Source organism: Cebus imitator, unplaced genomic scaffold, assembly GCF_001604975.1.
Source record: "Cebus imitator isolate Cc_AM_T3 unplaced genomic scaffold, Cebus_imitator-1.0 Scaffold8, whole genome shotgun sequence".
In the NCBI taxonomy this organism is placed as follows: Eukaryota; Metazoa; Chordata; class Mammalia; order Primates; family Cebidae; genus Cebus; species Cebus imitator.
The window spans coordinates 12,855,908-12,877,325 of record NW_016107323.1 but is presented as its reverse complement, the minus strand read 5'-3'; the positions used below and the strand labels follow the sequence as shown (position 1 = coordinate 12,877,325).

General features: G+C 41.0%; 1 protein-coding gene and 1 non-coding gene across 9 annotated transcripts in view; both read left to right on the top strand.

The window, feature by feature from the left end:
- LOC108314566 (ERC protein 2-like) overlaps positions 1-21,418 on the top strand; it is a 439,969-nt gene that overhangs the window by 161,954 nt on the left and 256,597 nt on the right. The window lies entirely within an intron of this gene.
- On the top strand, positions 13,538-13,701 carry LOC119473464. The gene has a single exon (XR_005202684.1). It is a non-coding gene; the product is annotated as a U1 spliceosomal RNA (small nuclear RNA).

Below are 21,418 nucleotides of genomic sequence, written 5' to 3'. Positions count from 1 at the left end.
TTTTGAGGCAGAGTTTCGCTCTTGTTACCCAGGCTGGAGTGCAGTGGCGCGATCTTGGCTCACTGCAACCTCCGCATCCTGGGTTCAAGTGATTTTCCTGCCCCATCCCCCCAAGTAGCTGGGATTACAGGCACCCGCCACCACACCAGCTAATTTTTTGTAATTTTAGTAGAGATAGGGTTTCACCATGTTGGCCAGTCTGGTCTCAAACTCCTTACCTCAGGTGATCTGCCCACCTTGGTCACCCAAAGTGCTGGGATTACAGGCATGAGCCACCGTGCCCAGCTCCCTTTTCCTTTTTCATATGAGTTGTTTCATCTCATCAGACTCTCTGGGATAAGAAAAGGGAGCAATGAATTAAGCCATGACCAAAAAAACTTTTTAATTAAATGAATCCACTATGAACTTGAAAATTCAGACAACGAATGTTTCTTCACTCAGGCTTCCATTAGGATCACATGGAGAAGTCTGGGAATGTTTTCTGAGCACCCACCCTGGAGAGCAGGGCTGGCGGGCAGGGCCTGAGATTTTAGGGCTGGAGGATCTCATTCCCATCCCGGTGCTTGTTCTGCCAGAAGTCCAAGTATTGCTTTCAGTTTCTCATGCAGGTCTGCATTTGAAACAGTGATAAATATGGGGTGTCCTCTGCAAAGTATCATGGCCCCGGACGTCCTGTCCTGGACTGCGCTGTGGCTGCCTCAGCATTATTTTGAGTGTTGACAGAGTGCTCAGTACAGCAGAGACAGCCTTCCTTTGCCAAGGTCTCACACAGAGCTTTGGGCAAGAGCCCAAAACAACAGCCACGATATAATGTCCAAATGTATTTGGGTGACATACCACACGCTGAGGCCCCGGATGTCACTGATAGCTTCCTTCAGAGCGCTTTATTGCTGTTCTTCACTTCAGACATTTTAATAAATAGTGATGTGGAAAGGTTTTGACCCTATGAAGCTGAGTGAGCTCTTCTTCGCATTTCACTTACTGTCACACAACACAGTGCTACAGATGCCCTGGTTGGAGGAGATATTTGCCACAGAGCTGTGTCAAAAGCATGGCAGATTTGGCTGGATTTGAATACAGAATTTGCCACCTACCAACTTTATCACCTTGGGCAAAAGGCACATCCATAAATTGAGTATAGTATTGTCATGTGCCAACACGGGAGTGAATTTTTCTGAATAGAAAATGAAATGCACATGGTAAAATGCTCATTTCCATGTAAGGACTGGGATATGTCACATACTCAGTAAATAACAATTGTTATGATGGAGATTTTAAAAAACATTTGTATTGATTTATTGTATGGTTTTCATTCTAAGATTTTTTTTTCCATTTTGCTGGTTATACAATTGGAACTCATCATTGATTTTTTGTTATGTCTATTTATTGTGGGGTTTTTTTTGGGGGGGTATACCTATTAGCTATTATGAATGGAAAGTTTTTCCATCGTCTTTTTAACTGGTAGTGCCGGTTGAGGTAGAGCTTAGTGAATTTTTAAACTGACACCTTCCTGATTTATTTTTTGTTCAAGTAGTTTTTTAGTTGACTCTTTTCCATAAAAGAAATGGAATCTTTTCCATTATTTTATGTACTTTCTGAATAGATTATCAGATCATATGTTAATAATCCCAGTTACGCTTCTCTTTTACAGCAGCTGTGTTTTAATATCTTCTCCTCGCCTTATTGTTTTAGGTAGAATACCTAGAATAATACTAAATGCTAGTGGTTATAGTGAGCATCCTTGTCTTGCCTCTGGATTTCATGAGAATGTTGCCTGTAGTTCACTATTTCTTTGTTTGCTATTCAGATGAGATAGTCCTTATTAAAGAGATAGGCTCTTATTCTTAATTTCTTGTGATTTTATATCAAGAATTATTGAATTTTTATTAAATGCCTTATGAACATTTTTTTCTAAGTCAGTGGTTCACCAACAAAGGTACATATAAGAATTCCCACAGAGCATTAAAAAACAAAAATAGACTAAGACTTTCTCCAGATCACAGTAAGATAATTTGCCGTGGTAGGAATCAGACCCATGATTCTGATGTATATCATGATGAAGAAGAACTGCTTTGAGTGATCTCTTATGTATTTGCCTCTCTTGACTTATTAACATAATGTGTTGTATTATGGAATTTCTACTATTAAATCATCATTACTTTCCTTAAATAAACTTTACTTGGCCGTGTTCATATTTTTTTTGCAGTGTGCTGCTGGGTTGTTGTTTTTGTTTCATTTTTTTTTTTTTTGCAAGCATTACAGCTTACAGTTTTTATATCGTAGTCACAAGTTGAATTGACCTACAGTTTCTTCTTTTATGTGTCCAAGATACATCAGCTTTGAAAATTAAATTGTCAAGCAGTCTATATTTCCAGAACTATTTTTTTGAGAAAGAATCTTACTCTGTCACCCAGACTGGAGTGCAGTGATGCCATCTCAGCTCACTGCAGCCTCTGCCTCCCGGGTTCAAGTGATTCTTCCGCCTCAGCCTCCTGAGTAGTTGAGATTACATTTGTTGCCACCACGCCCAGCTATTTTTTTGTATTTTTAGTAGAGACGGGGTTTCACCATGTTGGCCAGGCTGGTTTTGAACTCCTGACCTTGTATGATCCACCCTCCATGGCCTCCCAAAATGCTAGGATTACAGACATGAGCCACCATACCTGGCCTATTTCCAGAACTTTTTAAGCAGCTAAAAACATTGGTCTGTTCTTGAAAGTGTGAAAGTGTTCTATTAAATGCTCCAAACCCAGGGCCATTTTTGTAGATAATTTTTTGGCAACATTTTTTATTTATTTCCTGGTTATTGGTTATGGGCCCATTTATATTATCTGCCTCTTCCCTATTATTTTTGTTTTGCTAAAGTATTGTCCATTTCATCCACTTATATGTCCATTGTCATTATTGCAGTCTCTTATCTGTTATATTCCTTTGTCTGTTTGTCATTTCGTAGTTACTTCTTTAAATTCTCTCTCCATCCTTTTCTTGTTGATTAAACTTTCCAAGAAGGGAGTCTTTTGTTGTTTTACTTTCATTTTCCTAATTATTGATGTGTGTGAACATCCTTATTCATATCGTTTGTATGGGCTAATGATATATAGAGTTTGTATCCTTTCTGCTGGGCTGACAGACCTTTTTCTTATTGGTATGCCATATTGTGGATACAAATTCTTTATCTGAAATCTGCTTGTCTAATTGACATTTATCTTACAGCTTTGCTCATGTAGGAGGTTGCTATTGTTGTTGTTTTTTGCCACATAGAATCTTTATAATTATATGGATATCAGTATTTTCCTTTATAGCATCTGGATTTCATGTCTTTTGAAAAGACCTCCCCATGCCAAGAGTTTGAAAATAAAATTGAGAAATAAAATAACTAGGCATTATGTCTAGTAAAATATATGAAATGCAGTAGACACACAGGAATATTCCCCTTCAACCTCTTCTTCCTCTTCCTTTTATTCTTCTTTCTCCTTACCACATCACTCTGAATGTGGTATAAAAGTGCCAAAAGTAGAGTCTTAGAAACAGCCAGACTTACCAAAATTATGTTTCCAGAGGACCTGATTTCTCTAGTAGCCCTCTGAGGATTTAAGGAACACCTGCATTTTTTTGATCTTTTGTGCATATACATATAGACACATACACATATATTCATTTAGTTATACATAAGCATATGCATTTACATCATAGGTACTACTCTACCAAAATCCCTCGTGTGAAAAAATTAAATATATATTTTGCATGAGTTTTTGGATTTACTTCATTAAAGAAGGATCATGTCAGCCAACAGTAAGCATCAGAAATCTTACCTAAACTCTTATTTTCATCAGCACTGAGCCCAGCAGCATAGAATTGTCAAATTAGCCAAGATGGAGAGGGTCCCTTGGGCTTGAAACAACTCCTGCTGCAGTTACCCTATCTTAGTTAAGGTCAACTCTATTCTTCCCATTTCTCAGACCCAAAACTTTAGTGTCAGGATTAATGGCACCACACCCTGCTCCCTGCTCCCTGCTCCTGTACCCATTTCCAATCCTTCAGCATGTTATTCCTCTGCATGAGCTTTCTCATTTTCTTCTCACAGCAGCCCTATGGAATAGCTACCATTTACAAGGACCCCGAGAATTAGAGAGGTCTAAGTCAAAGGCCTGAGGCCACCAGCTCCAGCTCCCAATATCCAGGATGTTCTGGAGCTACTATTTCACCCCAGGTCTAACTAGCCCACAGCTTGGCCCTTCCTGGCCCCTTCTCTTCCCCCGCAGGGCTCACATGAGTGACTCATGCCTATTTCTTTGTTATAGGACTTTACCCTCTTCCCAAGCTCCTCTGGTCCCAGGAGTCCCCAGGAATGTTCCTAGTGAATCCCTGGACCTGCTCCTTCTTAGTCCCATCATCTCCACTCATCGGCTTCCCAGCTCCATCCTGAGATGGCATCAGCCTCTCTCTCACTTAGACCTGCTCCATCCTCAGTCATATTTTGTACCTGAGGAATTAAATCCTCAGTCTGTTCTTATCCCGTTGTGCTCTCCATGACAACCTGCCCCTCATCTTTGCTCTTATCTTCTCTCCATGGAGCGCAGACAGACCCGCTTCTTGACATTTCCAGTACCTAGGACAACAGGACAAATGGAGGTCCCATGTGGCTTGTGTGTCCTTTATAATTCCGGTTCACTTGGTCAGTTACCAAACTTTCAACAACAATAAATAACATTCTAAAGAGCCAGAAAGGAAAAAACAGTATGTATTAGTGCTTTTCTAAGCAGGGCTTCACAGCAGGGCCCACTCTTGCCCAGCCTAAGGGTGGGGATAGACTCCATGTCAGCTCAGTGAAATTGATCTGGGGATCACCGCCAAACTACTTTCTTCATCCTTCTTCTCCTGTGGTGCACAGGCTCATGGGCAGATGAGGAGATGGATTATGCAAATGATACTGATATACAGACTGCCCCTGGGGAAACCAAATGGGTCTGAGCCTGCTGTATACCAAACAAAGTGAATTATCTCAAAACTGGAAGAGGTTGGCAGGGAAAAGCTGGTTTGGGCTCATAACTAATTGTCTGCTGCTGTGACAGTCAGGGGATCAGGAAGGGAAAGTATTTTCTCATTGGAATTTTGTGATCAAGATAGGGCAGGGCCCTCTTGATATCTTTTCTGTCTCATCCTCTCTTGTTTGTTCATATATCCATCTCTCCTTACCCTGTCTGTCTCTCTCACTTTTTTGTTTTTTCCTTTTCTTTTTGAGACAGGGTCTCATTCTGCCAGAGTCACCCAGACTGGAGTGCTGTGACGCTATTACACTTCACTGCAGCCTCCTCCTCCTGGTCTGAAGTGATCCTCCCCCGCAGCCTCCTGAGTAGCTGGGACCACAGGCATGCACAACCATGCCAGGCTAATTTTTGTATTTTGTGTAGAAACTGGGGTCTCACTACATTGTACAGGCTGGCCTTGAACTTCTGGAATGAAGCGATCCTTTCACCTAGGGCTTCCAAAATGCTGGGATTACAGGCATTAGCTACCACATCTGATCCCTACCCTGCCTGTCTTTCTCTGTGTCTCTGTTGCCTGTATCATCATCAAGCAAGCAAGGAAAAAGGAAACAGAAAATTGAAGACAGAAAAGGCCTTTCCCCTGAAGTTGGGTAGTTGGAAAGCCGAGTAAGGAGATTAAAGGCAGGAGGACATGTGTGGGGAGACATTTGATGCCAGCTGGGCCCCTGCTTCTACTGTGGAAAGCCTCCCACAAGGCTGTTGTCTCTCCTAAAATCTCCACTGAATTAAAATGTGTTCTTCAGTTAGAGCCAGGAGTGAGAATCAGGGTTGTTATAAGCAGTGAACTACAACAATTTAAAATTTAATGAGGCAAGAACCAAATGGGGCTTGTGTTTTATGTCTCTAATACTTGTAAAACATGCCATTCTCTTAACTATGTTAAAATAAATATTAGTAATTAGGTAATATTAATGGTTTGTTATTTTGATGAAGTGCTTTATTTTTAAATGGAAAATAAAGCAAATTGACTGGAAAGGCATATTATGTTCCTCCTGGCTGGCCAAGGCTAAAGAAAGCCTGCCCAGGTCACCCAAATGGGCCAGGCCATCCTGTTTACCTGGTGGATAACCTGGTGGGTTCTCCCAGGCTGACAGCCAAGGCTCTGAAGGAGATCAGAGGCTCTGAAGGCCTGGCTTTGCAAAGGCAAACCTGCAGAATGAATACAAATGCCTCCTTTTGTAAACCAGATATTTCGGAAACCACTGGAACACCTAGGGAGCAGGACCTGGAGAACCAGACCAGGGTAACAGGAGAGCCAAGGAAAGGGGGAAGATCACAACATGATAACATGACCAGAGACCATGAAGTCAGGGGGTGCCTGAGTGCTTTGTATCCTGCTACAGGCCACAGCCCAGGGAAGTTCATTTCCTGGTGTTTAAATGCACATGCAGACTTGAGCTAGAGCTGCAGAATTCATCTTGGCTTGTTCGTTGAACCGATGTTGACATAATGCCGCACTGCCCGAGATCCCATGAGCTTTCTTCCCAACCCTGTAGGTGGTTCTTGGACTACTAGGAACTATGTGGTTATGGCCCATTGTCTCTTCTTTCCCTACAGTAAGGATCATGTTTTACCCAGCTTAGTTTGAGACTGAATGTGTTCTGTTAAAAATGTGTGTTGAATGAGGGTGCTCCAGGTCTCAGAAGGCGGTGGGGTTAATTACTGCTCTGAACTTAAGCAGGGCAGCCAGAATGATGTTTTTTGAAAAGATTATGATTATGGGGCTTCTGGTTAGAATACTTTGGGCATCAGACAGGGGTAGCAACCCAAATTTGGGGAAGGAGGAGAATAAAATGACAAGAATCTTAAATTGGATAAGTATATACACAAAAGCCACCTTCTTTCCCTCTGTAATCTCTGTTCCTTTCAGTATATCCTGGGTGTTCAGTGAACCAAAAAATATACTTACAGTTTTTCCCTCTGCACTTGCAAGATGGCCAAGATGCTTCTAACCAAAATAGCCTTTGCCAGAAGCACCTGTCGGCAGCGATTCTTTTAAAAACAAATTGAAATAGAAGCACTGCTCCACATTCCTTATTCATTGAAAAGCCATTGACTAGGGCCTGTGTTGTACCCAGCACCATTCTGAGTGGTGGGAATGAAACCAACATCCCTGCCTCATGGAGCTGATGTTCTTAACAGGTGAGAAATAATCAATAAGACAGGCAAGATGAATATGAGCTTGTCCCATATGCAACTGGCATGTAGATAGGTCAAAAAGTTTAAAAGTGGGAAATTGCTTATTATTTAACCTAGCATATGAAATTTCAGTAGTGATAAGTACTAAAGAGAAAGAATGGAAGTCAGAAAAGGGAATGTGAGATGTTGAGATTACACATTTTTAATTGTGAAAAGACCTCACAGACAAGGCAAGATTTGAACAAAGATCGGAAGGAGTAAGGAAGCCAGCCAAGTGTATGTCTGGGAGGGAGGGGCGCTCCAGGCAGAGGGCACGGCCAGTGCAAAGGCCCTGAAGTGGGACCAGCCAGGAGGCCTGTGCGATGGTTGGAGGGTGAGTAGAAATGATGTGAGACAAGTAATTGGGAGCCAGGTCACGTGGGACTGGTAGCCATTGGAATGACTTTGGCTTGGCTATGGGTAAAATGCAGAGACCTTTGAGAAAGTTTTGAGCAGAAGAATTACTTGCTCCAATGTAACATTTCAACAGGATCCCTGACTACTCTATTGAAAAAAGAAGCAGGGGACCAGCTAGAAGACCACTGCAATAATTTAGGCATGAGATGATGGCAAGCCACACCAGATCTTGGCAGTGGGGTAGTGCGTGGTGGTCCACTTTGGACCAACAGGAAATGCTGAAGGATTGGAAATGGGTACAGGAGCAGGGAGCAGGGAGCAGGGTGTGGTGCCATTAATCCTGACACTAAAGTTTTGGGTCTGAGAAATGGGAAGAATAGAGTTGACCTTAACTAAGATAGGGTAACTGCAGCAGGAGTTGTTTCAAGCCCAAGGGACCCTCTCCATCTTGGCTAATTTGACAATTCTAGCATGCTGGGCTCAGTGCTGATGAAAATAAGAGTTTAGGGGAGTGAAAGGATGGGTGATAACCTGAAATCACTTTTTCAAAAATTAAAATAAAATAAGGTAGGCTGGGATTATAGGCTCATGCCTATAATCCCAGCACTTTGGGAGGCTGAGGTGGGTGGATCAGCTGAGGTCAAGAGTTTGAAACCAGCCTGACGACCAATACAGTGAAATCCTGTCTCTACTAAAAATACAAAAATTAGCTGGGTGTGTTGGTGTGCACGTGTTGTCCCAGCTGCTTGGGAGACTGAGACAGGAGAACTGCTTGAACCTAGGAGGCAGAAGTTGCCCTGAACTGAGATCATACCATTGCATTCCAACCTGGGCGACAGAGTGAGACTTTGTCTCAAAAAAAAATGAATTAAGTAAAAAAATGGTAATTCTAAGAATAGGTATTAATGCCTTACTGTATGCCTAGAGTACCATACTAACCTTTAGGCATGGATTTTCTTGTTTAATATTCACAATAGCCCTGATGGGTGGAGAGGCCCACAGATGTGAGGCCTTGGAGCCCAAGGCCTTTATGAGTTGCTCCCCGGTCACCAATGGATATTTCACCCTCCAAGTGAGTTGTTTGTGAAGCACACATCTGGGTAAGAGCAAAAGGTGAGACACAGTTGAGATTTCTGAGAAAACCCGTAATTACAGACATCCTGTGTACTCTGTGCAAAGGTTATTTCCCATTGTAGGTGGAGAGCCTGCCTCCTCAGGCCTGTTGTGGGGTCGAGTGGGTACTGAAGAAGGCACAGTCTCATTAGGTGTGCAGGGTTAATTATCTCATCTCAGTGCAATGGGAACAAGGGTTACTGCTGTTCCGACAGATTGTGTTAATTGGAAGCCAAATTTGATTAGGAGGTTAACACTTTGTGTCTGCACAGTCAGCCAGCCTTGCAGGGTTTATGTCTCAGTATTCATGCTTATTTTCATCTTCTAACTTTTCCACCATGAACAAGTCACAAGAGAGGTTAACAGCATGGGATTTGGAGATAAACAGACCTGGGTTCAAGCCCTAGCTTCGCTTCTTGCTAACTTTTGTCTAACTCTGGGCTCCCAGCCTCAGTTTCCCCTTCTGTGCAATGGCAGCAGGGTGGACATGAAGACTCAGTGAGATAATGCACATAAGGTACCTAGTACCTAGCATTATAGATGTTGCTAATGTCATTCTTCATTTTATCTTTAAGGCAAATCAAGACAATTTGTAATCTGAATGATCTATACTGGATCAAGTATTAAAAAACCAACAGTTGATGGGAGTGTAAATTAGTTCACCCAATGTGGAAGACAATTTGAGGTGACCCTTCAAGTATCTATAACCAGAAATACCATTTGACCCAGCAATCCCATTACAGGGTATATACCCAAAGAATTATAAATCATTGTACTATAAAGACACATGCACACGTATGTTTATTGCAGCAGTATTTACTATAGCAAGGACTCAGAGCCAACCCAAATGCCCATCAATAATAGACTGGATAAAGAAAGTGTGTCGCATATACACCATTGAATAGTATGCGCCAAAAAAAAGAATGAGTTTATGTCCTTTGCAGGGACATGGATGAAGCTGGAAACTATTATTGTCAGCAAACTAACACAGGAGCAGAAAACCAAACACTGCATGTTCTCACTTATAAGTGGGAGCTGAACAATGAGAACACATGTACACAGAGAAGGAAACATCACACAATGCACCCTGTCAGGGGGTGGGGGGCAAGGGAAGGTGTAGCATTAGGAGAAATACCTAATGTAGATGACGGGTTGATGAGTGCAGCATACCATCATGGCACATGTATACCTATGTAGCAAACCTGCACATTCTGCACATGTATCCCAGAACTTAAAGTATAATTTAAAAATAAAAATAAATAAATAAAAACCAACAGTTTAACAGTGATGATAAATTGCAACCAACTCTTAGATTCAGAATTAGAGAGATGCTAGGAAATACTGAGGGCTGGAGAGCATCTGCCCATCAAAGGGGGAAGGGGGCAGTTACTCCTCAGTTCCAGTTGATTTCTGTCATGCAGGAATACAGCTCTGATATTACTAATTCTTCCAATTGTTACAGAAAGCCTAAAACTGTGATTTTTAAAAATATTTTGGCAACTGACAAAAAAAATAAACTTTTAAAATTCTATGCAAGTCAAACAAAATGTTCCTATGGTTCCAACGTGACCTAGAGGCTGCCAAAGTATAAGCTATGTTAGTGGGCTTTGGAGGATAACAAGTGACCCCTACAGCTCAGTGGTTGCATGTCAGCCATGGGTCACTGGGGACTGTGCTTGCGCTCTGCATATCACCATCACTCGAGGATCCAGGATGAGGTAGCAGCCTCTGTTTGGGAACTGCCATTCTCGTGGCAGAGAGAAAAGAGTTAGAGGAAGCATACAATGGCTCTCAAAGCGTCTGCTTGCAATTTGCACACATTGCTTTCTCCTATATCCCATTAGTCAAGGCAGATCACATGGCCAAGCCTGATAATGGGGCAAGGAAGTGTACTCTTCCTACAGGAAGGCCGGCAAATCACCTGGCAAGGGGAAGGGAGGTTGGCTGCTCTTAGAAGGAAACGGGAAGCAAATAATTGTGAATGACAAAATCATCTGCAACAAGAACCTTCTGCCATATCCCCCTCTTTCCATTCACTTGTCTTTCCAGAGTTTTTTCCTACTGTTGTAAGAGTTATTTTCTAAAACCTGGGTTGGAGTGTTTTTAGATTTTCTTAGGACGAAGTGTGACACTCTGTGGCTTATGGATGAATACAATCTTTTATGGCACTCCGCTATATTAACCCATATCTAATGTACATTGGTTACTATACATTAGATTGAATCCAGTGAAATGGCTGATATTCATTTTATCTGAAAAGATAGAAATTTCTAATTGTTCAACGAAATATATTTATAATTTTGTATCTCCTAAGAGCTGAAGAATTCACTATCCAACATTGTCTGATAATATCCTGCATTTTCCACCTGCAAAACTTTTCACCCTCTGCTTGTATATACCTTTTCACCTTCTGCCCACCTCAGACAGACATCCTGTGGTTTTTCCCCTAAGATGTGCTCAGAAATAGGATCAGCAAGGAGGGAAAAGAGGCCATCCCTGAAGAATATAAAACTACTAGAGAAGAACCTAGTGTGCCCCAGAGCTCTTAATTTTGGGCTGGCTCACTCAGCCCCCAACTTGCCCCTAAATAAATGTTGAATGACTTGATCTCATCAGCAGTGATCATGACCACCTAGGTCCAAAAGGACAGACTTCTTTAGTGTCAAGAGGGCAAGTCTTATGGAAATGAAAATCAGAGTCATTTATTCAGTATATATTTAACAGCCACCTTCATATGCTGGAGACTTCACAGGCCTCCAAGGGAGATAGCAGTGAACCAGGCAGACAGGCTCATTGTGATCCTAGCCCTCGTCTCCGTTCATCACAGATGTTAGAATTTCAGAGCCAAAGGGACCTTAGAGCTCATGTAATCCAATATTCCATTTTACAGATAAGGACACTGTGGTCCTGCTTTTTCTCCAGTCCTAAGATCCATCCACACAGTAGCCAAAGGGATAATCTTAAGGTATGAGTTCAATCATGTCTGTTCCCTCTATTGCATCCTCAGAGGCAAAAATAATGTTAAAGGATAAATCTAAAGTAAAACCCAACCCCCTAACTAGGGTATATAGTTTGCCTCTGCCTGCTACCTACCCCCCCAAACCCATCTGGTGTCACCTTCTTCTGTCTTCCTGAGCTCCAGCCTCATTGGCTTGCTTCTTCTAAGCTCATTCTTGCCTCACAGCTTTTACGCTTACTGTTCCTCCATCTGGTCTGCTCTTCCTTGTGACCTTCCCATATCTGGCCTCATCTCCATCCCTCAGGGCTCAGTTCAAACACCTCCTTCACAGGAGGGCCTAGCTAAAGTATACCCTCGCCCCTGTAACTCTTTGACCCTTTATGCCTTTAGATTGTCTTTATCTGAAGTTACATTTGTTTACTTGTTTATAGTTCTTCTCTGTTATTAGACTGAATTTCAGGAAGACAAAACCAAGTCCACTGTATCCTCATCACAAAGCACAGTTCCTATTGTGATCATTAAGTTGTTCTTGAGTGGATGAATGAGCGATGGATGTGAAGGCACTGACTTATGGATTCCCAGATAGTGCTTTATGCCAGGATCGATGTTCTGATTTGCAAACCAGCCTTCTTTCTTCTTCCCATCTGTGTTAGTCCATTTTCACACTGCTATAGAGATATTCCGAAAACTGGGTAATTTGCAAAGAAAGAGGTTTAATTGTCTCATAGTTCCACAGGTTGTACAGGAAGCATGGCTGGGGAGGCCTCAGGAAACTTACCATCATAGTAGAAGGTGAAGGGGAAACAGTCACATCTTACATGGCCAGAAAAAGGAAGAGAGTGAAGAAGGAGGTGCTACACACTTTTAAACAACCAGATCTCATGAGAATTCACTATCATAGGAACAGCTAAGGGGAAATCCACCCCCGTAATTCAATCACCTCCCACCCAGGGCCCTCCTCCGACATTGGGGATCACAGTTTGACATGAGATTTGGAAAGGGACACAAATCCAAACTATATCACCATCCTACATTTGGTACCCAGTGACCCTCAAATGTTTGTTGAATAAGTAATGATAACATTCATAGCTTGACTTGAACATAGGGCCAACACTTTATTTTTCATATCTGCATCACACATCACTCACTCACATCAGTTACTTGTTTTTCATCTGTGAAGCCCTTTAATGTACTCCTGGAGGGCATCACACACAGATCAGAGCAGGCAGGAGAGTGTTTCCACCATCCCTGGTTTAAGCTAAGTCTTGATCTACCTGGGCATGTCTGATTAGGCAGGCGTCTTAGAGTTTTACATGCATGAAGCACCGTCTCCTGGGAATTAAAGCACCTTAGGGAAACGACTGAGAGGGAAGAAGTGACTCTGAGTGGAGGTGGGCATCTGTCACACAGAGGGGTTTCTGTTTTACTTCCCTCATACTTGGCCTGAAAGCAAAGGGCCCACAGTTAAGACTGTCAGTGAAAACTGAATAGGTGGCCTTGCCGAAGCCTCTGGGGTCTTTGAGAACATCTGAAACCAGGCACTTTGGAGCTGGCAGATATGTTAGCAATGGAAAAAGGTGGTAGTGACTTGGAAACTGGCACCCTTGGCAAAAACGAGAGCTCTCTGAGCAATTTACATTTTATACATACTGTATGCTAACTAATTATGCCACTAGAGCACTAAAGTTACATTTTATCTGCAGGACTAGTGAATTAGCTAGCACCTCTCCAACTGGTATCAGCACTGCACCCCCCACCCCACCCCGCATTTAAGCCATAAATCCATGAGTGCAGCAAGACCTTTGCCTGGTTTTGTTCACCATTTTATCCCTGATGCCCAGCACAGGACCTGGCATACAGTAGGCACTCAATAAATATTTGTATACTTACCTGGCAGGGGAGATACTATGATCACAAAGGTGGTTTTCCCAGGGCGAGGCTTATCCATTGCACTCTGGATGTGCTGACCCCTGCGATTTCCCCAAGTGTGAGAAACTTGACTCCATAATTTGTGGTAGTAGGGGACTGCATTCGTGCTTTCTCCTGGCTTTAAAAAAATAACTAACTGACTAAATAAATAAATATTTGTTAGCTGAATGATTGAGGCTTCTCTAACCCCCAAGCTAATATAACCTTGGGAAACACGGGTGGCAGGAAGAATATGCTAAGAGGGAAGATAGACTAGGTAGCGTGGGGAATCAGGCAAGTAATCACCCTCACGATTCCTGTTCCAGGAAGTGGGGGTGTGAAGGTGAAGGAGGAATACAGTGGGACTTTGGGCAGCTCTTTCTTCCCAGACATTTAGCTTTTAGGGAAGGTGAATTCTGGATTATAGTCCCAGAGCTCTGCCCATAACTGCATTTCAGTGTGCCTGGTGTCTTCAAGAAGATTGCCAACCCTTCCCAACGTGTGCCAGACATAGAGGCCTCACAGCTTTTACACTTACCCTCCCCCCATCTGGTCTGCTCTTCCTTGTGATCTTCCCATAGCTGGCCTCATCTCCTCCATCACTCAGGGCTCAGAGGGTGAGTGCCCTGTACTAGATACCCTCCTGTTTGGGTCCTCAGTCTATCCCACAAGCTCCACTCACCCTCTTCCCCCATCAGTATTTCAGGGGTGAGCTCAAGTCTGGTTTATTCTTCTTCTTTTACCTGAAGTGCCAAACCTGCCTGGCCTCCTTGGGTCATTTCCATGGCTGGACAGGAAAGCTTGTATACTGTTGTTTGATGCAATTAAAATCACTCACCTAAACACTCATATGTCTGTTCCCCTACTATTTTGTTTGAGGCCTTAACCCCATTTTTTGGTCTTGGAGAGAGCCAAGAGGTGTATTCTAGCCTTTAAATAGGGGCAGATGCCCCCTCTCCAAACTGGCAGCTTTCCTTCTGTTGCCAGCCCTTCACCACAGCAGCTTTTAGTGATCTGCTGGCATTTAGTGCTGCTGTGTGTGGCCTGGGCTTTTAATTCAGCTGCTGCTGGAAGCCTTGGTAGCTTCTCACAGTTTTCTTAGTGTCCTGGGACTTGGGGACCCTGTAAGTGTTCTGAGCCTCTTAGCAGATTTCTCCCCTAATTTGGAATATAGCAGCCTTGAACCATGTTTAATAGACTTCTGTTTAAAAGACTGCATCCCACTCTACTGCCCTCTCACTCTCATTCGATTAGGATTTCTTTTTTACTTCTATGACTGAAGAACAAAACAGAGACAGCAGGATCACTTAATCATTTTATTCAGCAAAATGTGCTAAATGCAAACTCACCTGAGCAGGCAGGAAATAGAGGCGTTACAGACTTGGACGAGATTTTAGTCTGGTCTGCAATCCCTGTCTTTAAAAATAGCCTTTGCAGTGTTTCGTATTAATATAGTATTTGCATGATGTAATAGCCCCAGTAACAGCTGCTCCCTCAACCGCCCCCCCAAAAAAAAACCTCAAGTAAGACCTACTCACTCTCTGAAGCATGTTCCCTCTGTTGAGGATACCTCTGCCAATTTGGATTGTCTCAAAATGTTCATTTTGAATTATTAGGGCAGAAAGCCATAACAATAGTTGAACATGCTACGTCATTGGGTGGAATACAATAGCCCTCTTAGACCCTGGGAAAGATTGATTGCTGCACTTATCTCTAGATTAAATATGAATTTGAGGACCCTTTAGGATCAGCCTTTGCAGAGCCATTACTCATTTGAACAAGTACCAATACCAATGGCTGGAGATGGATGGGCAACTTAATCTGGCAAGAAAAGTAGACTTCAGACCATTCTTGTGTCTTAGGGAGAAAAAAAAGTCTCCTTTATATCAAGTAGGTAATGTAGGTAATTGCATGTATTTTGCATAATTTTATTTATGAGAATATTACAGTCACATATGTGCCCTGGTCTGAATTCTGTATCTTAGGAATGCCAGTTTTATTCAGTCAAAAAATAAATAAATGAAAAGAAAGAAATAGATCACATAGACTTGTAGGAGGCTGAGTTATGACCTACTTTTCTGACATTGGAAGACAGGAAGCAATCTCCCATTGGATTAAAACTTGCCCCTTAGAAATTGATCTAATAGGTGATTCTTGAAACTGATAAAGCTTGGCACGGAGTTGAAGAGCTGTATAATTTGGCAGCTGAAATCTCACCCTACGTATTGGCAAAAAAGAAAATCTCCACCAAAAATGGGCCTAACTGCTGCCTATCCTGTTGTTTGCAGTAGTCACATTAGGCTACATGCAGTGAGGGTGAAAGTTTTCTTTTAAGAAACACGAGAAAGGAAGCCCCATGTCTCTGTATTTAACCTGTAGATTTCCTTGAGTGTCAGTTGATCTTATCAATTCTTGGCAGGTAAGTGAGTAAATACAAGTGGGGATTCATTCAACAATTGCCAAATGTCTTAAGGGTAATAATTCAGATCTCTTGCAAACTACATGGAAGAAGTTAGGTCTCTCCTCCACGCAATAGTGGTAGCCTTTCCTATATTCAGCCACTCTTCCCTGCTTCTCTCTTTTGTAGGCTTTTCTTCTTTAAATGAATATCCCCAGTTTGACTCTACTATTTTGCCTTATTTGTGATACAGGTTAACCATCTGAATGCACAGGTCTGTCATTAAGACTGGGCCACACTGCCTTCAAGGTTCAAGTTAGCCAAGGTCTGGGTCCTTTAGTTTCGTCTACCAACTTTGGCCCAGGGTTTGCTTGACCCAGCTAACTAGCTTACAGTGTATATTACCTTTGATATTACTTTTTTAAAGAAATAAAAATAAGGATCCTCATGACCTAAGCGAGAGATCCTTGAAGGCAGGTACGAAGTCTCATTCCTTTGTGTGTCTGTTGTGGTATGATATTAGAACACACATGTGTCAAATGTTGATTTTCAGTGGCGGCAATATTAGGTGTATGGCTGTGTCAGAAACATTTTCCTAGGCAAACTAGCAGACAGAAAGACCCAGTAATTGTGGCCAGGGAGTGGTGAAAATTTACCCTATTTATCCAAATGAAAGAAAAAGCTCCCTTCAAATGTTTAGAATAGTCCATCCTTGTATTAAATCTAATTATTTCACTTGGTGTAGGCTTAATTTTGAGCTTTGACATGGATCAGCAAAATATGGCCCATGGACTAACTCCTACCTTCATATATTAGTCTGTTTTCACACTGCTATAAAGAACTGCCAGAGACTAGATAATTTATGAAGAAAAGAGGTTTAATTTACTCACAGTTCCACATGGCTGGAAGGCCTCAGGAAACTTAAAGTTATGGCAGAAGGCGAAGGGAAAGCAAGGTATATCCTACATAGTGGCAGGAGAGAGAGAGAGACAGAGAAAAAAGCTACAGTTTTAAACCACCAGATGTGTGAGAACTCACTATCACGAGAACAGCGTGGAGGAAATTGCCCCTCATGATCCAATCACCTCTGACCATGTCCCTCCCTCGACATGTGGTGATTACAGATGAAATTTGGATAGGGACACAGTGCCAAACCATATCACCTCATCTGTCATCTGTTTTTGTAAATAAAGCTTTATTAGGACACAGCCACATACATTTGTTTATGTACTGTCATGGCTGCTTTCACACCACAACAACAGAGTCAAGTAGTTGCAACAGAAAACCCACGGCCAATAAATAGGGGTTGCCAGATAACATATAGAAATACTGAGATAAAATGGAAAAAAAAATAGATAAACAGTGAATACCTTTTTAGTATAAGCATATCTCAAATATTGAGCATGACATACTTATATTAAGAGAAAATATTCACTGTTAATCTGAAGTTCAAATTTAACTGAACTCTTGTATTTTTATTTGCTAATTGGGACAACTGCACCTGTAAAGCTTAAAGCGTTTACTTTCTGGCGTTTTATAGAAAGTCTGCTGGCACTTGAGCTCCAGTAGTAACAGCAATGATGATGGTAGGAATAGCAAGGAATAAGATTAAAAACCATAACGGCAGCCACTCTCCTTTTGTTTGTATTGTCAGTGTCAATGCATTATCTTTTTTGATTCTCAAAGCATCTGTCTTAATGTTGACACAGGCTAGGCTCTGTATCACACAATGAACAAGTGGTGATGCTTAAGAGGACATCTCCATCTCCTCATTTGGCACATCCCAGTCTACCCTGGGCCCACCTACTCTTTGGAGGGAGATTTGCATCTTACCATCTTCTTTTTCCACAGGTTTATGTCATGCCCTTTAGGCTCTCCTATTCTAGAAACAAATCAAGGCACCCCTGACCCACTAACATTCACTGTATTTCATTTCTCGGTTAACTGACTCCATATGCTTATTATATGTATCAAAAATTGTATTATTTCAGGATTATTTTATCCGAGCGTTATTTTTATATGGCATGGTCATGTGCACTGAACCACCTCCATGCAGACCAGCAGAGAAACCCCGTGGGAAGCCAGATTCGACGATGAGTGAGCACTTAGTTGGGATGTCCTCAGAGCAGTCTTCCAACTTTATCTACTGTTGTGATCCAGTCCTCTCTTGGCAAAGCAGCGTATTAAGTGTACATCATAGTTCACCCATCTTTCTTACCAATGTATATGTGAAAATTTCTTAATGATGCATTTAATAGCAACTGGAATGCATAACTAATTTTTACTAGTCTATTTCAAGTGTTTCTCAACTAAAGGGAAGGAATACTTCTGCTTCTATATGCAGAAAATATCAAAGAGCTGACCCATGTAACTGTTACCAAGAAAAATCACTGAGTTGGGGTTTTCAAGATGCCCCTAATCAATTTTTCACAACCTCACTAAGGTATTTGCTTACATTACAGACAGTAGACGATTACATTTAAGGAAGAAGGGGATGGGAAGATAAAACGGCTTCAGAATGTGTTTCTGAAGAATCCAGCCTGCTCCTTGACTCTGGGCAGTGGGAGGCACATTAATTTACCTGTGATGTTGCAAGTTCTTTGATGTCAACGTGTTCCTCTGTCCATGCTGTGAATTTGCCTTTTTCAGCCATTGGAAAAGTACGAGACTGAAACCTACAGTCTGTTTTCATGTGATAACCTTGACACTGGCTACTGTTTGGTAGGGGGTTTATGTCACGGAGGGGTGCTGACACTCTGTAAGTAAAAAAGGTTAAGCCCAATAGCAAAGTGTGTATTATGAAAAGTTCAGTATTGGAATTTGCTAACTTTTAAAGAAACTTCAACCAAAATGCTAAAACTTCACAAGTACAAAGAAGAGCTCTTTAAGCACAATTTAATTACTTGTGTGTGTAAAAATATACTTCATGTAAGTGTAGGTGCCCTGCTCTTCAAAATCAACCATAAAACTTGAAAGTGTCAGTCATTCAGATAATTGGAAACATATAAATTTAAGGAATGTGCAGCTGTAAAATTAACTACTGAACTCATTTGAAAGACTAGATTTACTAAAGGTAAAACCTGCTGTTTTCCAAAACCCTTTTTTTCTCCATGATTATGTTGCAAGAGAAGAAAAAACAATCTTCATCATACTTCAGTGAATTTTAATGTTACATTTTTTTTGTTGTTTAGTCTTTCGTCCTTGAGTATTGAGAATAGAAACTACCATGTTTATCATACTTATTTTGACCTTAACCTTTTTTTTTTTTAATGAAAGAGACTTAAAATGTCCCAGCTGGTCTGACTCCCAGAGAGGGGGAGGAGACAATAGTGAGCACTTCTTCCTGTGCAAATGTGGAGAAGATGAAGTAAGTAAGGCCCAAGTGATTTAAGTGAACCATGGAGCAGTCATATTATTGTATTCGTGAAGAATCTAAAAAGCTGTTTTTTAAAATTGTAAGATGATTGTAATTTTCAAAATGACAAGAAGAAATGGCACAGCAATACATCAATTCAGGGATTCTGTTTCCTTTAGAATACCATTTGCAATGTGCTTTAATTTATGCTCTGTTGTACTGGTACAAAAGGAGGAATTTTACAGATAGGTAAATGGGGGGAGCCTGAAATGTCATGAAACAGAGTTGCTTCTGAGGTTTGGCTTAATTGTCAGGGAGTAAAATTATATTCCAAATTAAAATTCTACTGCAAAGAACTAAAAATATCAAGAATTAGTCAGAGTCTGTAATCTAAAAAGAAAAAGGAAAAGCCACCTTATCTGGTGGAATTTAGTGGTTAACCCTCACCTTGGCAATCCAAGAGTTTTGAATTCCCAAGATGGACTATCTTTTAATATGTTTAAGCCTTATGTGTTGGTAGAGACCTTAATGAAGACTGTGTTTGATCCATTCACCTTCATTGACATAAACCCACCATGACCTTCTTGGAAAACGTTATATAGCTTGAACTTTTTGCAAAGGAGTTGGTTTGGCTTTTAATGTGTAATAAGAAGAGTGGAAAGATCCAATATCCACAGTTCCTTATATTAAATGGCTGGATTTTTTTTTGGCCACAGATATGACCCACCTGTCTGAACGCCAGCCCTTGGTGTGTAGGTTAGCAGTGTCCTAGGAGACAAGGAAATCTAAGTCAGAAAGTTGTAAAATGAGGACAGGGATCTTTAAATGTTCGAACATTGCCAAAGATAGGGCCACTGGGGGGCTCTGCAGGATGGCAGCAAGCCCTCTTCCTCATTAGTCTGCCCCTCACCTTTGATGATACCCATCAGAGAAGAAGTGGTTCTGAGAAAGATGAACTTCTGGAAAAGCATAAAATGAAAAGAGGCAGAGTTTTTGAAGGATCTTCTGTGGTGTGCATAGTTTAGAGTTGGGGAACCCAAGTCTCATGATTCTGCATAGCCCATTTCAGAATCCTAGATTACCTGAGCTACAGGTTCCAGTTCCTCCATTATTTGGAAACTGGTAATTTAGTATGATACAGTTTTTTGCACTAAAGATTTTAAGATGAAATATGAGCTCTGCCTCTTCTTCATTGACTTAGAACAATCCATGTTATTCTGGGGGAGAATAGCAGATTGTTAGAATCACTTGGCACAATTCAGAAAACTGCTGGGAAATATTGGATAGCTGTGAAAAGTTTTAAAAAGTTATTCATATTTCAGTCACTCTGATGGTCATCAGATGTAATACTCTCCAGGTGAAAAAATGGGCTGTATTGTTACTTGAATATAAAAAATGAGAACTCAAAGGTATAAATGTGTGTATATATGATATTTATCTTGATTTGATAGAATTGTTTTTCTAGAAAAGAAGAATATTACCGGAGCCCCAAATAAAATTGACTTTTAATGATCTAAAAGTGAAAACACTCAGTTAATATTCACTAAGAATTTTGATTACATTTCTTAAATTGTAAGCTATTGAGAAATAATTTATGTTTAAGCCTAAATTATTAGGATGTTCAAAGTGAACAATATTTATAGGTTTATAACTCCTCCTTCTCCTTCTACATTCATTTACTAAATGCTTACTTTGTGTCAAGAACTGTGTTAAGTGCTTTATGCAGAATATCTCATGAAATAATTAGAATAATTTAATAGCTGAAGAAAGTAACACACTTTGTTATTAGGCTGAATCTTATGATATTGTAATTGTTATGGGTTGAACATACCAAGATACTGGCAGTTTCACAGGGGTCCACCTAGTATAATTTTGTTATAATGATTTTTTTATTACATAAATTTGGATTTACCACTGATCAAATCATATTCCCAATACACACCTCCTCACTTCAAAATTTGAGATAGAGAGATCAGTGTAGAAAGGAGGTCCTCTTCCAGTTCTCGGATTTCTTTAAAATTCCAAATTTACATTATGCTAAGTAATATCATGCTGTTTTTTTGTAAACGATAAGTCTTCCAGAACAATTTACATATTATGGA